This window comes from Giraffa tippelskirchi, chromosome 5, assembly GCF_054371585.1.
Source record: "Giraffa tippelskirchi isolate mGirTip1 chromosome 5, T2T-mGirTip1v1.2.pri, whole genome shotgun sequence".
NCBI lineage: Eukaryota > Metazoa > Chordata > Mammalia > Artiodactyla > Giraffidae > Giraffa > Giraffa tippelskirchi.
This window is the reverse complement of record NC_137279.1, coordinates 64663051-64688177: the sequence shown is the minus strand read 5'-3', so window position 1 is coordinate 64688177 and position 25127 is coordinate 64663051.

The window sequence follows — 25127 nt, the reverse complement described above, 5'->3', positions numbered from 1 at the left end:
AGAGTCCAAAAGTCTGTTCTTTACATCTGTGTCTCTTTTGCTGTCTTACATATAGGTTCATCATTACCATCTTTCTAAATTCCATATATATATGCATTAGTATACTGTATTGGTGTTTTCTTTCTGGCTTACTTCACTCTGTATAATAGGCTCCAGTTTCATCCACCACATTAGAACTGATTCAAATGTATTCTTTTTAAAGGCTGAGTAATATTCCATTGTGTATATGTACCACAGCTTTCTTATCCATTCATCTGCTGATGGACATCTAGGTTGCTTCCATGTCCTGGCTATTATAAACAGTGCTATGATGAACATTGGGGTACATATGTCTCTTTAAATTCTGGTTTCCTCAGTGTGTATGCCCAACAGTGGGATTACTGGGTCATATGGCAGTTCTATTTCCAGTTTTTTAAGGAATCTCCACACTGTTCTCCATAGTGGCTGTACTAGTTTGAATTCCCACCAACAATTTAAGAGGGTTCTCTTTTCTCCACATCCTCTCCAGCGTTTATTGTTTGTAGATTTTTGGATAGCAGCCTTTCTGACCACTGTGAAATGGTACCTCATTGTGGTTTTGATTTGCATTTCTCTGATAATGAGTGATGTTGAGCATCTTTTCATGTGGTTGTTGTTAGCCATCTGTATGTCTTCTTTGGAGAAATATCTGTTTAGTTCTTTGGCCCAGTTTTTGATTGGGTCGTTTTTTTTTCTGGAATTGAGCTGCAGGTGTTGCTTGTATATTTTTGAGATTAATTCTGTGTCAGTTGCATCATTTGCTATTATTTTCTCCGATTCTGAAGGCTGTCTTTTCACTTTGCTTATAGGTTCCTTCGTTGTGCAAAAGCTTTTAAATTTAATTAGGTCCCATTTGTTTATTATTGCTTTTATTTCCATTACCCTGGGTGGTGGATCATAGGGGATCCTGCTGTGATTTATGTCGGAGAGTGTTTTGCCTATGTTTTCCTCTAAGAGTTTTATAGTTTCTGTTGTTACATTTAGATCTTTAATCCATTTTGAGTTTATTTTAGTGTATGGTGTTAGAAAGTGTTCGAGTTTCATTCTTTTACAAGTGGTTAACCAGTTTTCCCAGCACCAGTTGTTAAAGACATTATCTTTTCCCCCTCATATATTCTTGCCTCCTTTGTCAAAGATAAGGTGTCCATAGGTGCATGGATTTATCTCTGGGCTTTCTATTTTGTTCCATTGATCTATATTTCTGTCTTTGTGCCAGTACCATTCTGTCTTGATGACTGTAGCTTTGCAGTAGAGCCTGAAGTCAGGCAGGTTGATTCCTCCAGTTCCATTCTTCTTTCTCAAGATTGCTGTGGCTATTCGAGGTTTCCTGTATTTCCATACAAATTGTGAAATTTTTTGTTCTCTTTCTCTGAAAAATACCGTTGGTAGCTTGATAGGGACTGCATTGAATCTATAGATTGTTTTGGGTAGTATACTCATTTTCACTATATTGATTCTTCCAATCCATAAACATGGTATATTTCTCCCTCTATTTGTGTCCTCTTTGATTTCTTTCATCAGTGTTTTATAGTTTTCTATATATAGGCCCTTTGTTTCTTTAGGTAGATTTATTCCTAAGTAATTTATTCTTTTCATTGGAATTTTGAATGGAATTGTTTCCTTAATTTCTCTGTTTTCTCATTGTTATTGTATAGGAATGCAAGGGATTTCTGTATGTTAATTCTATATCCTGCAACTTTACTATATTCAGTGATTAGCTCTAGTAATTTTCTCGTGAAGTTTTTAGGGTTTTCTATGCAGAGGATCATGTCATCTGCGAACAGTGAGAGTTTTACTTCTTCTTTTCCAATCTGGATTCCTTTTATTTCTTTTTCTTCTCTGATTGCTCTGGCTAAAACTTCCAAAATTATGTTGAATAGTAGTTGTGAGTGTGGGCACTTTGTCTTGTTCCTGACTTTAGAGGAAATGCTTTCAATTTTTCACCATTGAGGATAATGTTTGCTGTGGGTTTGTCATATATACCTTTTATTATGTTGAGGTATGTTCCTTCTATTCCCGATTTCTGGAAGGTTTTTTTTTTTTTTTTATCATAAATGGATGTTGAATTTTGTCAAAGGCTTTCTCTGCATCTATTGAGATTATCATATGGTTTTTATCTTTCAATTTGTTAATGTGGTATATTACCTTGATTGATTTGCAGATATTAAAGAATCCTTACATTCCTGGGATAAAGCCCAATTGGTCATGATGTATGACCTTTTCAATGTGTTGTTGGATTCTGTTTGCTAAGATTTTGTTAAGGATTTTTGCATCTATGTTTATCGGTGATATTGGCCTGTAGTTTTCTTTTTTTGTGGCATCTTTGTCTGGTTTGGTATTAGGGTGATGGTGGCCTCATAGAATGAGTTTGGAAGTTTACCTTCCTCTGCTATTTTCTGGAAGAGTTTGAGTAGGAGAGGTGTTAGCTCTTCTGTAAATTTTTGGTAGCATTCAGGTGTGAAGCCATTTGGTCCTGCACTTTTGTTTGCTGGAAGATTTCTGATTACAGTTTCAATTTCCATGCTTGTGATGGGTCTTTTTAAGATTTTCTATTTCTTCCTGATTCAGTTTTGGAAAGTTATACTTTTCTCAGAATTTGTCCATTTCTTCCAGGTTGTCCATTTTATTGCCATATAGTTGTTGATAGTAGTCTCGTATGACCCTCTGTATTTCTGTGTTGTCTGTTGTGATTCTCCATTTTCATTTCTAATTTTGTTGATTTGATTCTTCTCCCTTTGTTTCTTGATGAGTCTGGCTAATAGTTTGTCAATTTTATTTATCTTCTCAAAGAACCAGCTTTTAGCTTTGTGAATTTTTGCTATGGTCTCTTTTGTTTCTTTTGCATTTATTTCTGCCCTAATTTTTAAGATTTCTTTCCTTCTACTAACCCTGGGGTACTTCATTTCTTCCTTTTCTAGTTGCTTTAGGTGTAGAGTTAGGTTATATATTTGACTTTTCTCTTGTTTCTTGAGGTAAGCCTGTATTGCTGTGAACCTTCCCCTTAGCACTGCTTTTATAGTGTCCCATAGGTTGTGGGTTGTTTTGTTTTCATTTTCATTTGTTTCTATGCATATTTTGATTTTTTTTTTATTTCTTCTGTGATTTGTTAGTTATTCAGAAGCGTGTTGTTTAGCCTCCATATGTTGGAGTTTTTAATAGTTTTTTTCCCCCTGTAATTGGCATCTAATCTTACTGCATTGTGGTCAGAAAAGATGATTGGTATGATTTCAATTTTTTTGAATTTACCAAGGCTAGATTTATGACCCAGGATGTGATCTATCCTGGGGAAGGTTCCGTGTGCACTTGAGAAAAAGGTGAAAATCATTGTTTGGGGGTGAAATGTCCTATAGATATCAATTAGGTCTAACTTGTCCATTGTGTCATTTAAGGTTTGTGTTTCCTTGTTAATTTTCTGTTTAGTTTATCTATCCATAGGCATGAGTGGGGTATTAAAGTCTCCCACTATTATTGTGTTATTGTTAATTTCCCCCTTCATACTTGTCAGCATATGCCTTACATATTCCAGTACTCCTATGTTGGGTGCATATATATTTATAACTGTTATATCTTCTTCTTGGATTGATCCTTTGATCATTATGTAGTGTCCTTCTTTGTCTCTTTCACAGCCTTTATTTCAAAGTCTATTTTATCTGATATGAGTATTGCTACTCCTGCTTTCTTTTGGTCTCCATTTGCATGAGATATCTTTTTTCCAGCCCTTCACTTTCAGTCTGTATGTGTTCCTTGTTTTGGGGTGGATCTCTTGTAGACAGCATATATAGGGGTCTTGTTTTTGTATCCATTCAGCCAGTCTTTGTCTTTTGGTTGGGGCATTCAACCCATTTACATTTAAGGTAATTATTGATAAGTATGATACAGTAGCCATTTACTTTATTGTTTTGGGTTCAAGTTTATACACCCTTTCTGTGTTTCCTGTCTAGAGAAGATCCTTTAGCATTTGTTGAAGAGCTGGTTTGGTGATGCTGAATTCTCTCAGCTTTTGCTTGTCTGTAAAGCCTTTGATTTCTCCTCCATGTTTGATTGAGATCCTTGCTGGGTACAGTAATTTGGGTTGTAGGTTTTTCTCTTTCATCACTTTAAGTATGTCCTGCCATTCTCTTCTGGCCTGAAGAGTTTCTGTTGAAAGATCAGCAGTTATCCTTGTGGGGATCCTCTTGTGTGTTATTTGTTGTTTTTCCCTTGCCGCTTTTAATATTTGTTCTTTGTGTTTAATCTTTGTTAATTTGATTAATATGTTTTGCCTTGGGTTTTATCCTGTTTGGGACTCCTTGGGTTTCTTGGACTTGTGCGACTATTTCCTTCCCCATTTTAGGGAAGTTTTCAACTGTTATCTCCTCGAGTATTTTCTCATGGCCTTTCTTTTTGTCTTCTTCTTCTGGGACTCCTATGATTCGAATAATGAGGCATTTCACATAGTTCCAGAGGTCCCTGAAGTTGTCTTCATTTCTTTTAATTCTTTTTTCTTTTTTCCTCTCTGCTTCACTTATTTCTAACAGTCTATCTTCTACCTCACTTATCCTATTTCACATAGTTCCAGAGGTCCCTGAAGTTGTCTTCATTTCTTTTAATTCTTTTTTCCTCTCTGCTTCACTTATTTCTAACATTCTATCTTCTACCTCACTTATCCTATCTTCTGCCTCCGTTATTCTACTGTTGGTTCCCTCCAGAGTGTTTTTGATCTCATTTATTGCATTATTCATTATTGATTGACTCTTTTTATTTCTTATAGTTCCTTGTTAAACATTTCTTGCATTTTCTCAGTCTTTGTCTCCAGGCTATTTATCTGTAACTCCATTTTGTTTTCAAGATTTTGGATCATTTTTGCGATCATTATTCTGAATTTTTTTTCAGGTAGACTCCCTATGTCCTCCTCTTTTGTTTGGTTTGGTGGGCATTTATCGTGTTCCTTTACCTGTTGAGTATTTCTATGCCTTTTCATCTTGTTTAGATTGCTGTGTTTGGGATTGCCTTTCTGTATTCTGGCAGTTTGTGGTTCGTCTTTATTGTGGAGGTTCCTCCCTGTGGGTGGGGTTGGACGATTCGCTTGTCAAGGTTTCCTGGTTAGGGAAGCTTGCGTCTGTGTTCTGGTAGGTGGAGCTGGATTTCTTCTCTCTGGAGTGCAATGGAGTTTCCAGTAGTGAGTTTTGAGATGTCTATGGGTTTGGTGTGACTTTCAGCAGCCTGTATATTGAAGCTTAGGGCTATATTTCTGCATTGCTGGAGAATTTGCATGGAATGTCTTGCTGTGGAACTTGTTGGCTCTTGGATGGTGCTTGGTTTTAGTGTAGGTATGGAGGCTTTTGGATGACCTCTTATCGACTAATGTTCTCTGGACCCAGGAGTTCGCTGGTGTTCTCAGGTTTTGAGTTTAAGCCTCCTGCCTATGTTTTTCAATCTTATTCTTACAGTAACCTCAAGACTTCTCCATCCATACAGCACCAATGATAAAACTTCTAGGTTAATGGTGAAAAGATTCTCCACAGTAAGGGACACCCAGAGAGGTTCACAGAGTTACATGGAGAAGAGAAGAAGTAGGAGGGAGATAGAGGTGACCAGGAGGAGAAGAGGAGAAATCAAATGGGGCGAGAGCAATCTAGCCAGTAAAAAATTCTCTATATGTTCTCCATAGTCTGGAACCCTCAGAGATGTTCACGGAGTTACATAGAGAAGAGAAGAGGGAGGAAGGAGATAGAGGTGAGCAGGAGGAGAAAAGGGGGAATCAAAAGGAGAGAAATAAATCTAGGCAGTACTGTTTCCTAAGTGTTCTCCACAGTCCGGAACACACACAGAGATTCACAGAATTGGATAGAGAAGAGAAGGGGGAGGGAGGAGATAGAGGTGACCTGGAGGAGAAAAATAGAGTCAAAAGGGGGAGAGAGTCATCAAGCCAGTAGTCACACCCTTAACTAAAAATTGGTACTGAAGATTAGATTCTTGAATGTACAAAATTGATAATAAATACCAAGTAGCAAAGATTAAAAATCCAGAGTAGAGATTAGACTCTCAAAAATACAATATTAAAAAAAAAAATCCCTGAAAGCATTAGAAGCATATGAAGTTTGCTTTAAAAATAGGGTCTTTTTTTTTTTTGCAAGGTAATAGTAGGTTATAAAAATGAAAATTAAAAGAGTAATAGAGGACTGAATAAACAAAGAAAAATATTTTTAAAAATTAAAAAAAATGATAATAGTAAAAATATATCTAGGAATTTCTCTGGAGCTGTTGCAGGCAATGTGGGATCAGTTCAGATTCAGATAGTTCCTTGTTCCAGCTTATACTTCTCAAGATCTATAGGCCCCTTCCAATGAAGTCGGTGTTAACTACAGGGATTTAAATCTGTTGCACCTGTCACTTCAAAGTGATTCCCTCTGTTTATTTGGCTTCTTCTGTTTACAGGTCTCTTCAGTGTCTGATTTCCACCCTGACACAAGGGGGCGAAGGTGGTAACTTGTTTAAGCTCACTTGTTCAGTCGTGCTGTGGGGAGGGAGGAACACTGCAAACAAATATCATTGGCATGTGTGGGGAGTGCTCACAGTGTCTCGGCCACACTGGGTTTGCCCCCGCTCACGTCATGTGTGCATTCCCAGTCTACCCTGCTCAGGCTCCAGGTTGCTCTGCAGGGAGCCTGCCCTGGGTTGCGTGCACTTCCCAGGTCTAAGCCACTCAGGTTCAGGTTCTTGGGTAGTCCACAAAGGCGCAGACTCGGTTGGGCCTGCGTTTTGTGCCCTTCCCCGGTCCGAACCACTCAGGTGACCAGGTGCTTGGCGAGCGCACTGTCTCCAGGCGGTGAGTGCATCTTATCACCTCCCCGGTCCCAGCAGCTCCGTTTCCTGGGTGGCAGCAGGCGTGCCCATCTTCCATGTGCCGTGTGTCTCTTCTGGGGAGCTGATCTCTGGCTGCAACCCTCCCAGTGATGTCAACCATCCAGAATCCCAGGAAGTCTTAGTTAGAAACTGGAAGCCTGTTCATAGTTTGTAGGGGATGTCATCTCTTGGGCCGAGTTTGCCCCTTTCCAGCTCTGGCTGACACCCGCCTGCCTGCTGCGTCCAGTGGGGAATGGGCTGGTCCGCAGCTGGCTAGCTCTTCTCTGGTATTGCTCTGTCCTTTGTTCTGTGAGCCAGCCAGCGGTGGTTTGGTTAGAGCTTTTTGCAGGATAGTTCTCTCTCTCTCTCTCTCTCTCTCTCTCTCTCTTTTCTCTCTCTCTCTCTCTGGCTATCCCACAGTTTAGGTTGCTATCTCATGTTAGCTCCCTGAGATTACCCTTGGGATGTTCAGGCCCAGTCCTTAACCTAAGCAATGCAGCCAGCTCCTCCCTGTTCAGCCCCCGCTTGCTGGTGGCAGATGCAAGCATCTGGGGTATTTCTCTGCTGGGAGTTGCTGTTAGGCATGTAATCTGTGGGTTTTACTTATTTATTTATTTATTCATTTTTCCTTCCAGTTATGTTGCCTTCTGAGATTCCAAAACTCCCCACAGACCCACCAGTGAGAGGGTTTCCTGGTGTTTGGAAACTTCTCCTCTTTTTAGACTCCCTTCCTGGGATGGATCTCCGTCCCCAACTCTTTTGTCTCTCCTTTTATCTTTTATATTTTGTCCTGCCTCCTTTAGAAGACAATGGGCTGCTTTTCTGGGTGCCTGATGTCCTCTGTCAGCATTCGGAAGTTGTTTTGTGGAATTTGCTCAGCGTTCAAATATTCTTTAGATGAATTTGTGAGGGAGAGAGTGGTCTCACCATCTTAGGACTGCCTTCAGTCTTTTTATTTTTTTCTATCAATTCAGTTACACTGTCTTTTGAGGAGTTTAATCCATTTAAATTTTAGGTAATTATTGACAGGAAAGTATTTGCTGTTACCATTTGTTTCTTTTACAGTTGGTCTTAGAGTTCTTTTGTCTCTTTTCTCTTGCTATCATTTATGTTTTGTTGACTTGTAACAAACAGTTACAACAGTTTATTGATATGCCTTGGTTATTTCCTGTTTATATAACTTCTTTAGACTTTTTTGGTGTGGTTACTTTGAGCTTACAATAATTTATAGTTATAACATGATTTAAGCTGGTAAAAAATACAGCGTTTAATAAACAATTGAACTTAACTCCTCCCTTTTCTGTTATTGTTATCACAATTTAGGTCTACTTATGTATGCTTTAATATATTTTTAAGTTATTTTAATACTTCTTTTTTTTTTTACTTTTATACTGGAATTAAAATGATTTACCCATCTCCATTACAGATTTGTCCATAATGTGTTGCTGAATTGATGTTTGTGGAAAGAAAGAAGGTCCAGATCTTCCTTTACTAACATCTTGTTGACATCACTCCTGAAAAGTTATTTATGTAACCACATATTGGGATAGTTACATTTTTAATGAGCTAATAAATATTTTAAAATGTAACAGTTTTAATTTCTAATATGGTACATATCAATAAATGTAACCCATATAAGCAAAAGTTCTTAGAGGCTCTCAATAAATTTAAGAGAGCAGAAACCCAGAAGCCAAAATGTTTGGCCTCTAAGAACATTTTTCTTCACGTAATAATCATATCAGGTTTTTTTTTTATATAAATTTATTTATTTTAGTTGGGGGCTGATTACTTTACAATATTGTAATAGTTTTTGCCATACATTGACATGAATCAGCCATGGGTTTACATGTGTTCCCCTTCCTGGACCCTGCTCCCACCTCCCTCCCCATCCCATCCCTCTGGGTCATCCCATTGCCCCGGCCCTGAGCCCTTGTCTCATGCATCGAACATGGAATGGTGTTCTCATATCAGGTTTTTAAAAGCAAGTTTGGGGAAACAAAAGCTCCATGTCAGCCAGTTGCCTAATTAGTGTAATGATCTCTTGTTAGCTTCTAGACTTTAGTTTTGTCTAATGCCTCATATGAGGAGGGCTGTTTCTGTTTATCGTAGCCAGTTAAAACAAGAGGAACTCAATGTGTTTGTGAAAAGTGCAAAGGCAACGTGACCTAGTTACACATATATCTGTGAAAATACCTGTACTAATTATGAAATCAGGTAAAAGCTATTTGACCACCAAATCTCTTCAGGCACAGTTCCAATTTTTAATACCACCCCCTTTCCCCCCTCTACCATAGAATCTCCATATTTAAACAGATGCACTTTAGAGCATTGTCAAAATTCAATCTTTACCTTATTTCATAGAAATTATTACATACTGGACTTCCAACTTAATAGTTTAAGACACTGATTAGTTTCTGACTCATGCTTGTTTTTTTGGCTTCTCAAGATTGAGAAAAGTTAAAGTTACCTCTTGTAAGTTGAAGCTTACAAGATGTGTGACCACTCACATCATGGAACCTAGTATTTCTGTGTCAGTGATAGTACACTCAGTGTTTCTTGCTGGTGTTCATAAAGCTACATTAAAATTACTTGCATTCCAATCACATACTCACTGCAGAATGCAGTATTCCATTTGTGTGTGAGGCAGGGGTAGGATAGATTTCTTGGAATAGATTCTACAAACTTGACTTTTCTCACTATAGCAAATCCACCAGTATTCTACCTGAAGCATCTGCTCACAGAAATTTGAAGCCATATGGAGGAGTAGTTGCCAACACAAGCAACCACTGCATTTTGTGGTATCTCAAATGCATGTCTTAATCCCCTGATCATTACATCTAAGAGTCTAGTTCATTTATGATTTACCAGTTGTCTTTTGAAATTACTCTTTAACATGTCTAAATCCTTTCCTTTATGTAACCTTTGAGTATTTAGTATTCACTTGATTTGGCTAACAGCTATCTTCATAGTATTTTAGTAAGTAGTAGCCTTCATTATGGAGAAGGCACTGGAAACCCACTCCAGTACTCTTGCCTGGAAAATCTCATGGATGGAGGAGTCTGGTGGGCTGCAGTCCATGAGGTCGCTAAGAGTCGGACACGACTAAGCAACTTCACTTTCCCTTTTGCCTTTCATGCATTGGAGAAGGAAACGGCAACCTACTCCAGTGTTCTTGTCTGGAGAATCCCAGGGATGGGGGAGCCTGATGGGCTGCCATCTGTGGGGTCTCACAGAGTCTAACATGCCTGAAGTGACTTAACAGCGGCAGCAGCAGCAGCCTTCATTATATTATTTTCATGAATGAATATAATACCTTTATTGATAGTTTAGATAGAATGACTTCAAGTGACAGGAAACCTTTTTCTTTTCAATTTTTCTCATGCTTCCATGTTCTCCTTTTAAGGTCTCTTTGATCAGTACCAGTGACAACAAACAGGGAAGGGAATTTTTCACTCCCTACCTAAATTGGATGATTTATTAATACAACTAGCCAGTCTTTTCAGGTCCTAAATCTCTTTCCTCCATGTTGCATTTGTAACCTTTGCTGTCAAAATTAGTCTTAAAGTTTTGCCACTTCGTATGAAGTGTAAATAGGTAGCTATCCTGGCATCAATTCCTCTGTTTTTCCATCTTCTGATTTAACTTGCAAAAAAGTGCCTTAGTCTTACTCATTAATATTTGTGCACATGAAAGATAAAGCTCTATTAGAAAAGCTTATTTGAAAGAGTAGCTACTTCCTTACCTCCATCCTTGTTGCTATATTGTCCTCTGTAGCACTTGACATGTTGTGTAGTTACTGTTTTTTTTTTTTTTTCGCCTATTGCCTATTGTGCCTCACCACAATACAAAATTTCTGAGGACAGAGGTTTAGTTTTGCTTCTAATACTCTATTGCAAATACTAAGCACTAGGATAAATATTTACAGATCAAATATTTGTTGAGTAAATGAATGATTGCTTGCTTGAATGCATGGATAAGTGAATGAATAAATAAATGATTTTTAGAAGTAGATTCAGCTAATAATATTCTCAAACATTTTCCCACATAATTAGCTGAAAGACCAATAATAAAAGCCTGACTATCTTGCCTGTTTTCTCAAACACACTCAGAAAATGAATAATTTCAAAGTTCTCTTTATATAGATAGCATTTAATGTTACACTAGTATTTATTTAGAGTTGGTTAAGGCTGTCAATCTGTATGAATGAATACACACACTAAACCTTCAGTGAGTTAACTTAGATTCTTCTGTTTTTCAAGATAGGCTTCTCTCAAAAAATCCATTGTACTTTTTTTTCCCCCGAAGTACCTATAAAAATATCTCTAATGCATTAACTTTTATAAAAAGAATTTCTTAAAAACACAACAGGACAGACCATTAAAAATGTATTGATAAAGGTGCCAGTATTGAAACTGAAGCCTCCTGTATGTCAAACATCAATTAGTAAGAGGAAAACTGCAAGCCACGCTCTGGGAGAAGATATTTTTTTAACTTTATATAATGCTGCAATTATATTTATAATAGAAAAGTCAAAGCAACGTGTTTCTCAGTAGGGGAATGGATAAACTTGGGCTTATACAACACTACTGTTAAAAATAAAATTTAGCAAGATGTATAAAAGTATATAAATTTATAAATAAAAGCTAAAAATAAGTTACAAAAGTACATGCATGTATGATACCACTTACATAGTTTAAAATACAGAACAACAGCAGGTATTATATAAGCTTGTGTGGGAAAGATTCATTACAGAGTAGATATCTCTAAAGAGAAAAAGGAACACAGAATGGAGATTTAAAAGTATGAGAAATTCAACAAATCTTACCTTTTTTATGAGTACGTGGGTGTCTCTCTATATCTGACTCTCTCCCTGCCCCCAACCAACTTTGGAACAGTCTTAATCTTAGGGAAAAAACAGTTCATGTAACTTATTTCTTTCCTAAACCGTTTAAAAATAATGCTGCATCTACCATAATACTTTAGTATTTCATCCAAGCACATTCTTCACTATAATCACCAGAATAAGAAAATGAACACCAGTGGGTTGATACTAATCCTCAGAACTCACTGAAGTTTTAACAGTTTCCCCTATTTGATTCGACTTAAAAGAATCCATTCTAGACTCAAATTACACTTAATTGTTGTGCATCTATCTTCTTCAATCTAGATTACTGTCTTCAGCTTTCCTTTACTTTCATCATCTTGATACTTGTGATGATTACAGGTCAGTTATTTTCAGAGTGTGTTGGGGAAATACAATTGAAAAAAATCTCCCAACTCACAAAAAAACTGTCTGCAAGCATAGAAGAGAAAGAAAAATTGGGGTTTTATTACTAAATAAGTATCAAACAAGAATTTGATGGGTATCACAGGTAGTGCACTAAGAGATACCAAAGACAGAAATAGCACCCTTGGACATAGTCAAGCGGATATAATCCATCGCATACATATTTTCAAGGTAAATAATAACTAGTTCTCAAGTATGAAGATTTGGCAACACCATTTGTCATACATGTAATTGTACTTGTGTTAGTCACTCAGTCATGTCTGACTTTTTGTGACCCCATGGACTGTAGCCTGCCAGGCTTCTCTGTCCATGTAATCCTCCAGGCAAGAATACTAGAGTGGGTTGCCTTTCCCTTCTTTAGGGAAACATCCTGACCCAGGGGTCGAGCCCATGTCTCCCTCATTGCAGTCAGATTCTTTACTATCTGAGCCACCTGGGAAGTCCCATTGTCACACATAATTCATCCCAGATTCACTTGGTTGTTGGGATGACCATCTGTATTTGCTTAAGTAGGATTTAGCCAAAGGAAAATGAATTTCTCCCTTTTATACAGATGGTAGTTTTGCAGCTTGAGTCAAGGCTGGTGTAGAAGTCTGGTTGCCACCTTCCCATAGACAGGGGGAGATAGAGAGCTGTCTTCTTTGATGGTTATATTTCAGGTCCTTGAGAAAGATATTCCTGGACCCCCCTGGTGATCCAGTGGTTAAGACTCCGAGCTTCCTCTGCAGTGGGCACCAACTGGATTCCACATGACACAGTGCAAAAAAAAAAAGAAAGAAAGAAAGAAAGAAACACTTGTGAGAAAGATATTCCTGGCTCTGGAAGCTGGCAAGAAGCTTATTTAGCTTTTGTAAAGATTTACATTTCAAACAGACAGAGAAAGAACTAAGAATTATATATTTCTGTCAAGTAAATCCTTTAAGAAAAGGGAGGTAGAAGAAATCTCTTCACTTACTTTCAACAGGGAATTTTTTTTTTCTTTTAGATTTGTATTTACACTTTCAATCCATTTTTGTTACTGTAGTAAAATAGTGATAATACATATTTCCAGTTAACTCCATTGCCATTTTCACCTTTCTCTGGGCAAGTTACAGCCCTTTAAATATCCAGAAAGTTTATAGTGAAATACAAAGCAAAGCAACTGTTAGAATTATGACAAAAAAACAGAATTACTAAGTTTTGGAAAAGACAGTATGTCATTTGCTTGGAGGAATGACCTTTGAATAAATCATGCCCATAATGAATGGTTAAATCAAACTCTTGATTGGCAGTGCACAAAAATTTTGCTTAGTGATCCATGAATTTTACAAATTGGTGTGATGTCTTTATTGTTCACATTTTCCAATGCTTTACTAAACATTATGTTTAGTTCTTTATCAAGTTTTAGCCAATCCCAGCCTATGGGCCAGCTTAACTCTGGAGTCTGATACTCTAAATTTAAGAGCTTTCCTTGCAAGATCTAATAAATTTCTCCTGATTTTCATTCAATGACATAAGTACCATCACATGACTGTGACAATTTAGGCTGTTTAGGAATTGTTCTGTTTTCACAAATTTTCCCAGATGTGAAATGCAAAGATACTCATGGTCATCAACTAGTATCAGTCTTAAAGTATGACACCCATTGAAGGTACAGACTGAAGTTCCAATGTTTAATGTATATGGATCTAATATACATTAGGTCTACCCAATTAACCTTATATTTTTTTGTCTCAGGTCTAAATCAGTAACTACATTATAACTATATTATTATAAATCAGTCAACTAAATCTCCATGACTTTATCTGTCTTTATTGGGATTGGCCAAGGACTCACATCCCAGAATTAATTTAGTGCCATTAGACCTGTCAACTGCTGTCTCTCTCTGTAAATGCCAGATTTCTGTGCACCTGTTATTTAAATATTTTTCTTATTTACACCATTATTCTAATCAAACTAGCTAACAGAACTCTTTAAAATTAAATTTAGAACCTAAGTACCTCAATGCTTATTACTTGTACTTTGTTCTTACCAAAAATTACTAATGATGATGGTCCTATTTTTTACTCTGTCAATAATCAGATGTCTGGTTTTTAAGTCTAGAACCTGTTCATACTTGGAGTAGAATTTAGAGGTGATCAAAAATAGAATTATGGGAACCATTACTTAGAGTACAGAAAGAAAGAGTCATGTAACAAGTTACTTGTTTGTTTTCTTGTAAAGGGTCTTCCCCAGTGACTAAGCTGGTAAAAACTGCCTGCTAACACAAATGTGATTCTTAAAGTAGTTGAAATGACCCTGCTGTGAATAGAACAGCAAGACAGTCTACGAGAATGGTAATAAGCTTGCTAGAATACCACATTCCAGTTAAGCTGAGCCCCAATATCAATTACTAAGAAACCTGAAATTTGAAGTCATTTAGAACCATAGTCCAGTCCACCTCAGGAAATATGGGTCCAGCTGTTGGTTTGGCAGTGACTTTGACAGACATATGGGTGAGCAGCAGCACGTGAAAGTATCTCTCCCAGCATAATAACAGCCATTTTTCCTGCAGAATATCTTTGAGAAGATGAAACCTCCTGTCCATAGAGGTGGAGGACTTCTTCCAGAGAGTTTTTCCAGGTCATTATGACTCTGTGTCTCTGAGTTTCCAAGGAGGAGAGAATTCAAGTATTGAACATGATTATGAGGGCATTCAGCTAAATTGATCACAGGATGTTTTTACAGACCATAATTCATAGACCTGCCAAACATAAGTTCAAAATTAAAAAGAGGTGCTTCCCATTTATTTTTTTTAACAAACCAGTGGTAAAGCTCTTAAGCCATTTCAGTGTGGTGGGTTGCTAAATCAGTCAATGTGGTGTTTTGTTTTTAGTGATTGATTAATTTGTTCTACTTGTCCAGAGGACTGAAGGTATAGGGCCTATGACAACTTAACATGCTCAGTTGCTTCAGTTGTAGCCAACTCATTGTGACCCATGGACTGTAGCTCACCTGGCTCCTCTGTCCTTGGGTTTCTCCAGGCAAGACTGCTGGAGGGAGTTGCCATGCCCTCCTCCAGGGGACCTTCCTGGCCCAGGGATCGAACCTGCATCTCCTGAGTCTCCTGCACTGCATGTGGATTTTTCACCCACTGAGCCACCTGGGGAGACCAATGACAGCTTAGAGGCCTTTGAAAACATCTGCATATTCCCAGAACAACAATAGAAATAAAAGGTCTTCCTCTGTTTGAGCCATTGTGCTTTGGTATCCCCAAAGTGAGAATTAGGTTTGTTAAGAGCCTTTACTGCTATCTAAACAGATGTTTTGTTGTTGAAGACAGACTTCCAGTCATCCAGGCATTATACACACAATGACTAGGCAAAATCGCCTACAGTTTACAGTCGTTAGTTTTATGACAGCCAACCACCATCAGATTCCTGGTAAAATTGGCCAAGGGGGCTTTTCTGTGCTTACCATAGGAGTAGCCTTTATCTGCTTCTGATAAACAGCATGTCTCTTTGCTACATTTAGAACAATCCTATCTTTTTGGTAGGTGTAGTAAGAGTGTGAAGTCTTTAAACTCATTCTTTTACTAAATGATTTTGTTGATGGCTCAAAAATGCTGACCAAGCAGATAGGGACTGCTGTATAGGAATTACTTTGTTAGGTAATTCCACATTCTCACCAGATTTCTTTTAACTGTTAGGTAATTAGAATAGGAAAAAGGAGTCCAGAATGGTGGTGGCTAAAAGCCAAAGAAGGGAAAATTGAACAAAGGAGGATCCAAGGACTGGAGTGAGAACCTCAGGTGAAACAAGCAGCCCTCCTGGCTAGCCAGATTTACATAGGGTAGGCTCTATGTAAGGGAGAGGAGAAATAGCATATAAAAAGGGGAGCCAACATTGAGCCACTGGCCTCTCTTCTCTTCATGTCTTTTGAGTCGCCCCGCCCTGACACCTCAAGGATGTATTTTCCTTTGCTTGCCAAATAAAACTGAGCTATAACACCAATCCATCTGTCACTTCAAATTTTTGCTGCAGAGAGACAGAACCAAGGAAATTGCCCACTCCCCCAAACAACCTTTTTCATAATCTGCTTGTTTATTTTTTTTATTGTTTATGAAGTATATTTTTGAAATTGAACACTTACTGTACTGCAGTGGGAGCTTCTAAATTTGGAGTCTGTCAGGTTTTAATAAAGAGTTTTTCAGCTCTTCATTTTGAAAAGTTGTTGCTGTGAGCTGTGTGCTACGCTGGGATGCGTGATCTCCAGAAGAGAGGATTTCGATCTGGGGCCAGAGATCAGGCTTGACCACTGGAGCTTTTTGTGTAGCAAAGTTTTATTAAAGTATGATAGAGATAGGGAAAGCTTCTGACATAGACATCAGAAGGGGACAGAAAGAGTGCCCCCTTGCTAGTTTTTAGCAAGGTGTTTTATGTCTGTTAGTGAGCTTCTAATCAGATAAAAGAAATACCTGAAGGCTGAGGGAGTTTCACCAGGCCCCTCTCTCACAATATGCATTTTTGAGATAGAATGGCACAAGATGTGTCATCCCCATCCATAAAACAATTGACATGAATACTGGTTTGTTGAACCATTATCAGCCCAAGGTTTGAGAAAAGAAAAATAGTTAGTCTTAGGGGGAACCATTTTGAAGAAAGGCAGATTCCAAAGCAAATACATAGTTTCATTAACAAAGCTTAAGAAAAACATTTCCATAAGAAAAATGCATTGGTTAGCTCCAGGCAGAACCAGGTGTCAACATAGAATCAAAGAAACTTCTTAAAGAGTCAGACACAACTGAGCGACTTTCACTTTCACTTAATTTTCTGGAGAGAAGGAAAAAAATGTCTGCTACTTGCAGTTTATTTCTTCCTACCACTTGGGGACCTCTGGCCTTCCTACATGTTACCCTCTCAATTTCAGCAAATGAATCACTCATGTCTAACTAGGCACTTATGAAGCCTCTATTAAATCAGCTATGATTTTTCCATGAGGTTTTGATTACTATCAAAATGAAAAGTCCCCTCTTAAATTGTTGTATGTGTGATATGGCAGAAACCAACACATTTTAAAGTAATTATCCTCCAATTAAAAATAAAAGAGATACCATATAAAAATTGCATTTTGAGATCATAACCAATAATTGATGCTCTGGTAACTTCTATTAATTTGTCACCAGCTTTATAACTTAGGGCAGCATAGGAAGCCTTAAGTTGACTACTTTTATACCAAGAATCTGACCCACTAAAAAATCATTATTAAATATGTAGTATGAATAGGAATATTAGATAAATCAAGTAGAGTGTCTCAAAAATTGGAATCCCAAAGCTAGTGATGAGATTATAGCTAGTCTCACTTGTTCAAAAACCTTTTCACATTCTAACAAACCAAACCAGATGATCTGGAGAAGTGGGAGGAAGGGAGGGAGGGAGGACAGAAAGAAGGCAAAAGATTGGTCAGTTACAGGAAAAAAAAAAAAACTTTGCAGACAAACATACTAAAGTCAAAATGGAAGAGTTAGAAACTATAAGAGTAATGGAACAACAAACATTGGATACTCACCTTTTCTGGCTATTCAGTAAGCACCTAGGAAAGAGTATGTTTGTGTGTGTGTGTGTGTGTGTGTGTGTGTGTGTGTGTGTGTGTGTGTGTGTGTGTGTAGAGCTGCATTTATTTCTGTAGCTATGTATCCATATTGAAGATAACAACTTCACACTATAATCTCCCAATTCCAATCCAATAACACAGGGTGCATTTAGGTTCTTGCCATTTCTGTATTTGTAACATGTATTTTTATTTTTTGCAAGTTTTAAAAAATTGAGATATTGTTTACATATAACATTATTCATTTTAGGTATACAACATAATGATTTGATATATGTATATATTGCAACAATTACTATAATAAATTAACATCTATCAACATGTGTAGCTACAGATTTTTTGTGTGTGATAACTTTTAAGATCTACATTCTCTCAGCAACTGTAACTTATTTTTTGATAGTGAGAAATCTATACCCCTTTATCCTTTTTATACCTTGTTACATAATGAGGCCTTTGTATTGAACAAACCTTAACCCCGTAATGGGGACTCCAACCCCTGCTCCCAACTCCTGCATGTGTAGAATCCTTTCTCAAGCGGGGAGTGCACTGTCAAGCCCCCATTTGGACATTCTCATACCTCTCAAGTTCAAAACCATTTGTTGAGCTTTGCGTGGGTCCTCCTCACCCAACTCGGGCTGCCAAATCCCCTCCAGGAATGCCCTTCATGTAGGGCATCCTCTCACCCAACTCAGCTTCTCACTTCCCAAGGGAAGGGAAATTTGAATAGGAGGAGAAAGAGAAATATAAAGTCCAACTACATTAAAGAAAAAAAAAAACTTGTTTCTTATTATTCCTATTCCAGGAGTTTCCAACCATTCTCAGAGTCAGTAATTCACTAGAAGGACTCACAAGACTCACCATAGTTATATTTATGACTATGATTTATTACAGGGAAATAGTGTCTGCCAAGGACACACTCGGCACCCAGGGGTTTACTGGGGGCTGGTCACATAGGCAGCCTCTGTCTGGCTTATACACAAATCCTAGTCTCTGAGAAGGAAAGCAGATGTTCATTATAAACTGTACTGCTTGTAAAAAGAGTTTAAACACAGTGAGCCACTCAACATTTCTGGGAATGATGAGAACACTTCCAAAATGCAAATTGTAAGATGCCAGCTGAGGGCCAGTCTTGCACATATGCCTTTGACAGATAGCAGTTAGAACTGTCTGCTGGATGAACTCTTTCCTGCACAGTCACTGACCTTTATTTTCATTAGGGTAACTTACAGCTAAGTGTATAAATCTTAATTATAAATTTTATATCAGTCTATTCATGTCATCACCACTAGATGAAAATATAGAATGTTCCTAGAACTTCAGATTTAGCCACTCTTCAGACTTCCATCACTGTATAAATTACAGATGACTTTTGTCTCCATGCAGATAGAATTATACAATATGTACTTCTTTGTGTCTTAGTTTTTTCTTCAACATTATGCCTGTGGAATTCATCCATGTTGTTCAATGTATCAATAGTCTATTGTTATTGACATGTAGTATTCCCTTAGATAAATACTACTACAATTTAAGTACCCATCCTACTATATTTAAGTTTTATTTTTAAGTGAAAACCTTAAGAAAGCTGATGAGCATATTTGTAAAAGTCTTTGGACAAAAGAGTTCTTGTGTTATTTTTGTTGTATACTCAGCAGTGGAATTGGAGGGTTAATAGAGTGCGTGTCCAAATAGCATATATTGTTTTTTTAATATTCTGACAAGGTTTGTCATCTACTGAAGCATTTAATTGATACTTAATGTAATTACTGAAAGAGCTGGGCTACTGTCATGCTACTTGTTTTCTCTTGATCCCTTCCACTGATGGTTTCTTTATTGCTCCTTTTCAGTTTTCTTTTTAATTAACCAATTATTTTGAGTACTGTGGTTTTTTGCTCCTATTTTAATTTCTTAGTTGTACTGCCCCTTAGTGTTCTGTGAGAGGGTTAAGTTCTGTCCTGGTAGGCAGTTCAGTTACCATGGATTACCTTGTTCCTGTCAATATTAGTTACCTAATACCTAATATTCGGAGAAGGCAATGACAACCCACTCCAGTACTCTTGCCTGGAAAATTGTGTGGACGGAGGAGCCTGGTAGGCTGCAGTCCAAGGGGTCGCGAAGAGTCGGACACGACTGAGCAACTTCACTTTCACTTTTCACTTTCATGCATTGGAGAAGGAAACGGCAACCCACTCCAGTGTTCTTGTCTGGAGAATCCCAGGGACGGGGGAGCCTGGTGGGCTGCCGTCTATGGGGTCGCACAGAGTCGGACACGACTGAAGCGAGTTAGCAGTAGCAATACCTAATATTAGGCTTTGGTAAGGCTAGTCTGGTTTGGTTTCCTTTTGCTCTTAGAGCATGACGATCACTCCAATGACATGATCCCTACCCCTAGAACCTGGCCTTTCTGGGGTCTCCATTGAATTGTGTAGGCGATGGTGTATCTTCACTGTGGCTGGACTTCAACTTGAACTTGAACTTGAACTTCTGTCACACTGGGTGGCCTCTCTAGTCTCTGCCCAGTTATTTGGGTTCCTTTTCTGTGATTCCCTCCTCTTGTAACTCACCATCAAATCCAATCTTTTGTGTGCATTCCTCTTTCTTCAACCATGAGAGGTTAAAGCTCTCCGTGTTATAAATTCCTGGAGAGTGTATTGAAAAAGGCCTTCGGGAATAAATTCTCGGTGACATGAGGCTCATTTCTCACCCTTTCCTAGTCTCAGGATCACAGACCTGTCTTGATTTTGTTTCCAGTGCTGTGGACAGTTTTTCCAAATGTTTTCTCCTCCTTGTAGAGTTGTTACTGGTAGAGAAGCAAGTCCTATACTAACTTTATATCATAGCTAAAACTGAAAAAATAAGTAATTTATGTTAGTGTAATAGACTTTTATAGTTTATTAGTTATAATCCAGACTTGGATATATCAAATTTTTGGTGGTGTTCAGGTAGGAAATTAAAACAATAGTTTCTCACGTAAGACAGTTTCTTACCTGTGACACAGAATGAGAAACTAATTGACAGAAATAGTGTCTAAGAAATAATATATTCAAGTAACTTTTAAAAATAGTCAACAGACCAATATATCAGACATACTAAATTTGGTTATTAAAGTGGCAAAGGGACTAAAATTTTTAACCTTTCCAAATACTTGTAATGGGAAAAGTTGATGTCCAAAATGTTAAATTTCTGATACCCTGACATCACAAATAACCCTTAAATAATAATTAGATTGAAAGTGAAAAACTAAAGTGTTAGTTGCTCATTCGTGTCCAACTCTTGAGACCCCATGGACTGTAGCCCCACCATGCTCCTTTGTCCATGAGACTTCCCAGACAAGAGTACTGGAGTGAGTTGCCATCCCCTTCTCCAAGAGATCTTCCTGACCCAGGGATTGAACCTGAGTCTCCTACATTGCAGGTGGATTCTTTACCATCTGAGCCACATTTCTCTGGAAAATATTTCCTTAAACTTTACAAGTTTTAACACTAGAGATATGATCTTAAATATTTCATTGCCATTCTCTAATGTTGAAATAATAAAGTCATAAAAAAATTCCTGGGGATGTAGAGGAGACTGAGAAGTAGCCCATCAATAACGGCTAGTAAGTAAATGTTAATAAGTAAATTTAGCAAGTAAATGCTTCCCAGCATTGAACCTTCATGTTTACAGCCTGCAATCCCTGGAGGAAGCTTGTTCAAATTTTTTTTACAAGCTTTGTATATTCACAATACTGACATGAATCTTCCTTCCCTGTATGAGTCACCTAACACTACTTATTTTTTTTAAACATTTTACTTTGTATTGGGGCATAGTCAATTAACAATGCGGTGATAGTTTTAGGTGAACCACGAAGGGACTCAGCCATACATATATATGTATCCATTCTCCCCCAAACTCCCCTCCCATCCAGGCTGCCACATTAACAGTGAGCAGAGTTCCCTGTGTTATACAGTAGGTCCTTGTTGGCTATCCATTTGAAATATAGCAGTGTGTACATGTCCATATCAAACTCCCTAATTATCCATCCCACCCCCACCCCTGTTCTTCCCCCCAGCAACCAGGAGTTCATTCTCTAAGCCTCTGTTTCTCTTTTGTAAGTAGGTTCATTTATATCATTCCTTTTTAGATGCCACATAAAAGGGATTTCATACTATATTTCTCCTCTTCTGTCTGACTCACTTCACTCAGCTTCTGGAGTCATAGAAAATGAATGTGCCCTTCTTATATTTAACAGTTGTTAAAGAATTTAGAAAGTTCTTGTCAAGGTCACTAATCCTCCTTCCTGGCTAATAAACAGGACCTGTTTTCATCTATTGGGTTAATTCTCCTGGCCTGCCTCCTTTAAACAAGGCCACAGTTTTTAGTATTCTTTCTTAATGTTGTACCCAGGTATGGTCTGCATAGCACACAGAACTTAAGGACATTTGCTTAGCTATAGTTGAAGACTACTTCTACTAATGTAATATAAAGTAGTTATATGGCATTGTGTACTCATCTTGTGCTTTTATTTAACCAGAGAATTCAATAATTTTATGTTTACTATTGCTGTGTAGTGAAAACCAGTTGCTTTCTGTGAATTTATATGTTTCATCTAGTTACTTTTGGTTAATTATTTCAGCTTTTAATTAGTTTAAATCCTAATTCAGTTATTTAAAAATTCTTCATGCCCTCTTAACTTCTACCAACTTCCTATTGACTGCCTAGGATTTTCCAGCAACATTCTTCTAAAAATTATCAGTTAACTATTGTGTAACAGTAGGTTCATGAAGATCCAATGGCAACACACCAGACTTTTCTTCATTAATATTAATGTTATTAGCTAAAATAATAGCATGATAAAACTATTATTCAGCTCCCACTCTGTGTTAAGCATTGTTTGTCCACATGCTGTTCAGCAATGTTCAACAAAAAGCATTATTGAATGACTTCTATATGTATGATGTTAGCAACTCTACAAAACATGTAATTGAATTTTATGCACAACTTACTTGAAAGAAATTTTATAACTTCTTAGCTAATGAACATAGGAGCCAGAATTTGAATCCAGTGTGCATTGTCTAAAGCTCATGTTATATACCATTATCTCAATGGCCTCCTACTAATCAAGGACTTTTGATTCTGATTCCTATTGTCTTACCCAGTAGGTCTCCAACCTCCTAATAGCAACCAGAATTCTGTGAACTATTTTAAAAGTCACTGATGTATGCAGTATTCCTCCACAATGACTAAATCATTCTTTCTTAATGTGTTTCCATGGAACATGAGTCTCTGAGATGGTTCATTAAAATTTTGTGTTTAAAAAAATGCAAGTGATAAATGAATGGGCAGTCAACCACTTCTACTTCTGCCCTTATTGGTTCTGAAACAATTGAGAGTTAGAATGAGTGTGAAATGCAGACTAAAGTACCTGTCTTGTAATTGGTGAAACTGCATTGAAGAACACAGCTTAGTTAGACCTCTGGCCAGAATTATGCCCCCTTTACTTTTAACCCTTAGCAGCTCCCTGGTTGCTGGCCACTTTTCTTATTAGACTATAACTTGGAATGAAAACCTTACTGTGCATGTGAGACTGGAGTTGATTCAAGAATTCTTTTGATTTATTCCTCTGAGAGAATAAATGCCAATAAAGGGCTTGGCTGTATTCACTCAGTACTTAGTATATAGCCAAGTAAATTAGTCATTGTTTTGGCAATGGACAGGATCAAGTAAAAATAGAAGTGGCCTGAAAATATTAGTTATCTCCTTTGGATGCCAAAATAGAAGTTTTATCCTTTTTGAAGGCTTACCTGGTGGCTCAAATGGTAAAGAATCTGCCTGAAATGCAGGAGACCCAGGTTCAATCCCTGGGTTGGGATAGATCATCTGGAGAAGGGAATGGCAACCCATTCTAGTATTCTTACCTGGAAAATCCCATGAATAGTGCAGCCTGGTGGGTTACAGCCTGTGGGATTGCAAAGAGTTGGATATGACTGAGTGAGTGACTAACACTATCCTTTTGATAGAAATGTGGGAATTGGGGTAAAATGTACCTTTCTGAAAGTCACAAATTTTTTTCCTTAAAGAGTTCAAAAAAGTTGTCTATGTGTCTTTAAATTATTAATACAGTATTTAGTTTGAAAAGGTTGGAATAATATGTCTGTAGACTGCTTTGGGAAGCCGTAGATTACTGACACAGTCGATCTCCATGTTAGATGTGTAAGAGATGCTAAAGGTGGAACTTCTCCCTTGTAAGACTTGCATGTACCTGGCAGCCACAGCTCTTCCTCCCTGCCCTCTTTCGCATGGCTCTAACCTTAACCCTGCCTCCCAATTCCTTTAAATAAAATGCCCAGCCACAGTTGTTAAAACTTGAGAATAAGTCCTTCATTTTCCTAGAATCATTTCTAACCAATTATCCCACTACCTTAATTTCATCTGAACTCTTATTAAAGCTCCATAAAATCTTTGCCTTTTCCCAAGTTAGAATGCTAACGCTGTGGTGGTAATCATATTGCAACATAAATGTGTCAGATCAACGCATATACAATGCGTTAAACAATGTTATGGCAGTTATATCTCAAAATTATAGAATAAAAAATATCATTATAGGCTTTGTTTAGTTAAAAAAAAATCTAAAACTAAAAAGCCATTGAGAAAAATACTAATATCAGAGAGTGGTATTTCCAGGAAGGTAGAAAAAGAAAAGGAACACCCATGACTTTTAATTGTATTAGTAACACTTAATTTTAAAAAATACATAAATCAGTGTGGAGAAGCAATATTGCTCCTTGTAAAAACCACAAGGTGAGTAGATGAGAAAATTGTTTATCATTCATCAAATTCTTAAAGTATTTCAGCAATGAAAACAATTTAGGTTTTAAAAAAATCTTTCCAACTTTCAAAAAAAGGAAAATATTATTTCAGGGAATGAATGTGATAGACATTGTGTAATGCATTAAGAAGTGTTTAAAATACATGCAAAGAACTTTAAGAGTGCTATATTCTCAATATGATGAATAGTATAAGTTGGTAAATGTATATACGGATCACTCTGTAGTACATACAGATAAGAGTTGGGGAAAAAAAAAAGTAGAAAGAAGTTTCAAAAGAGAAAACATTACAGCTGACACCACAGAAATACATTGGCATAAAAATAGATAGACCAATGGAACAGAATTGATTGGCTGGAAATAAATCCATGCTTGTATGGCCAATTAATATTTGACAACAGAGCCAAGGATACTCCAATGGAAAGAGGATAAGCTCTTAAATAAATGGTATTGGGAAAACTGGATATTCATATATTAAAAAATGAACCTACATCTTACATGCACAAAAATTTGTGCAAAATACATTTAAGTCATTAATGTAAGCCCTGAAAGATAAAAAAAAAAAATTCTAGAAGGAAGCATAGGGCAAAAGCTCCCTAATATTGGTCTTGACAACAGTTTTTTAG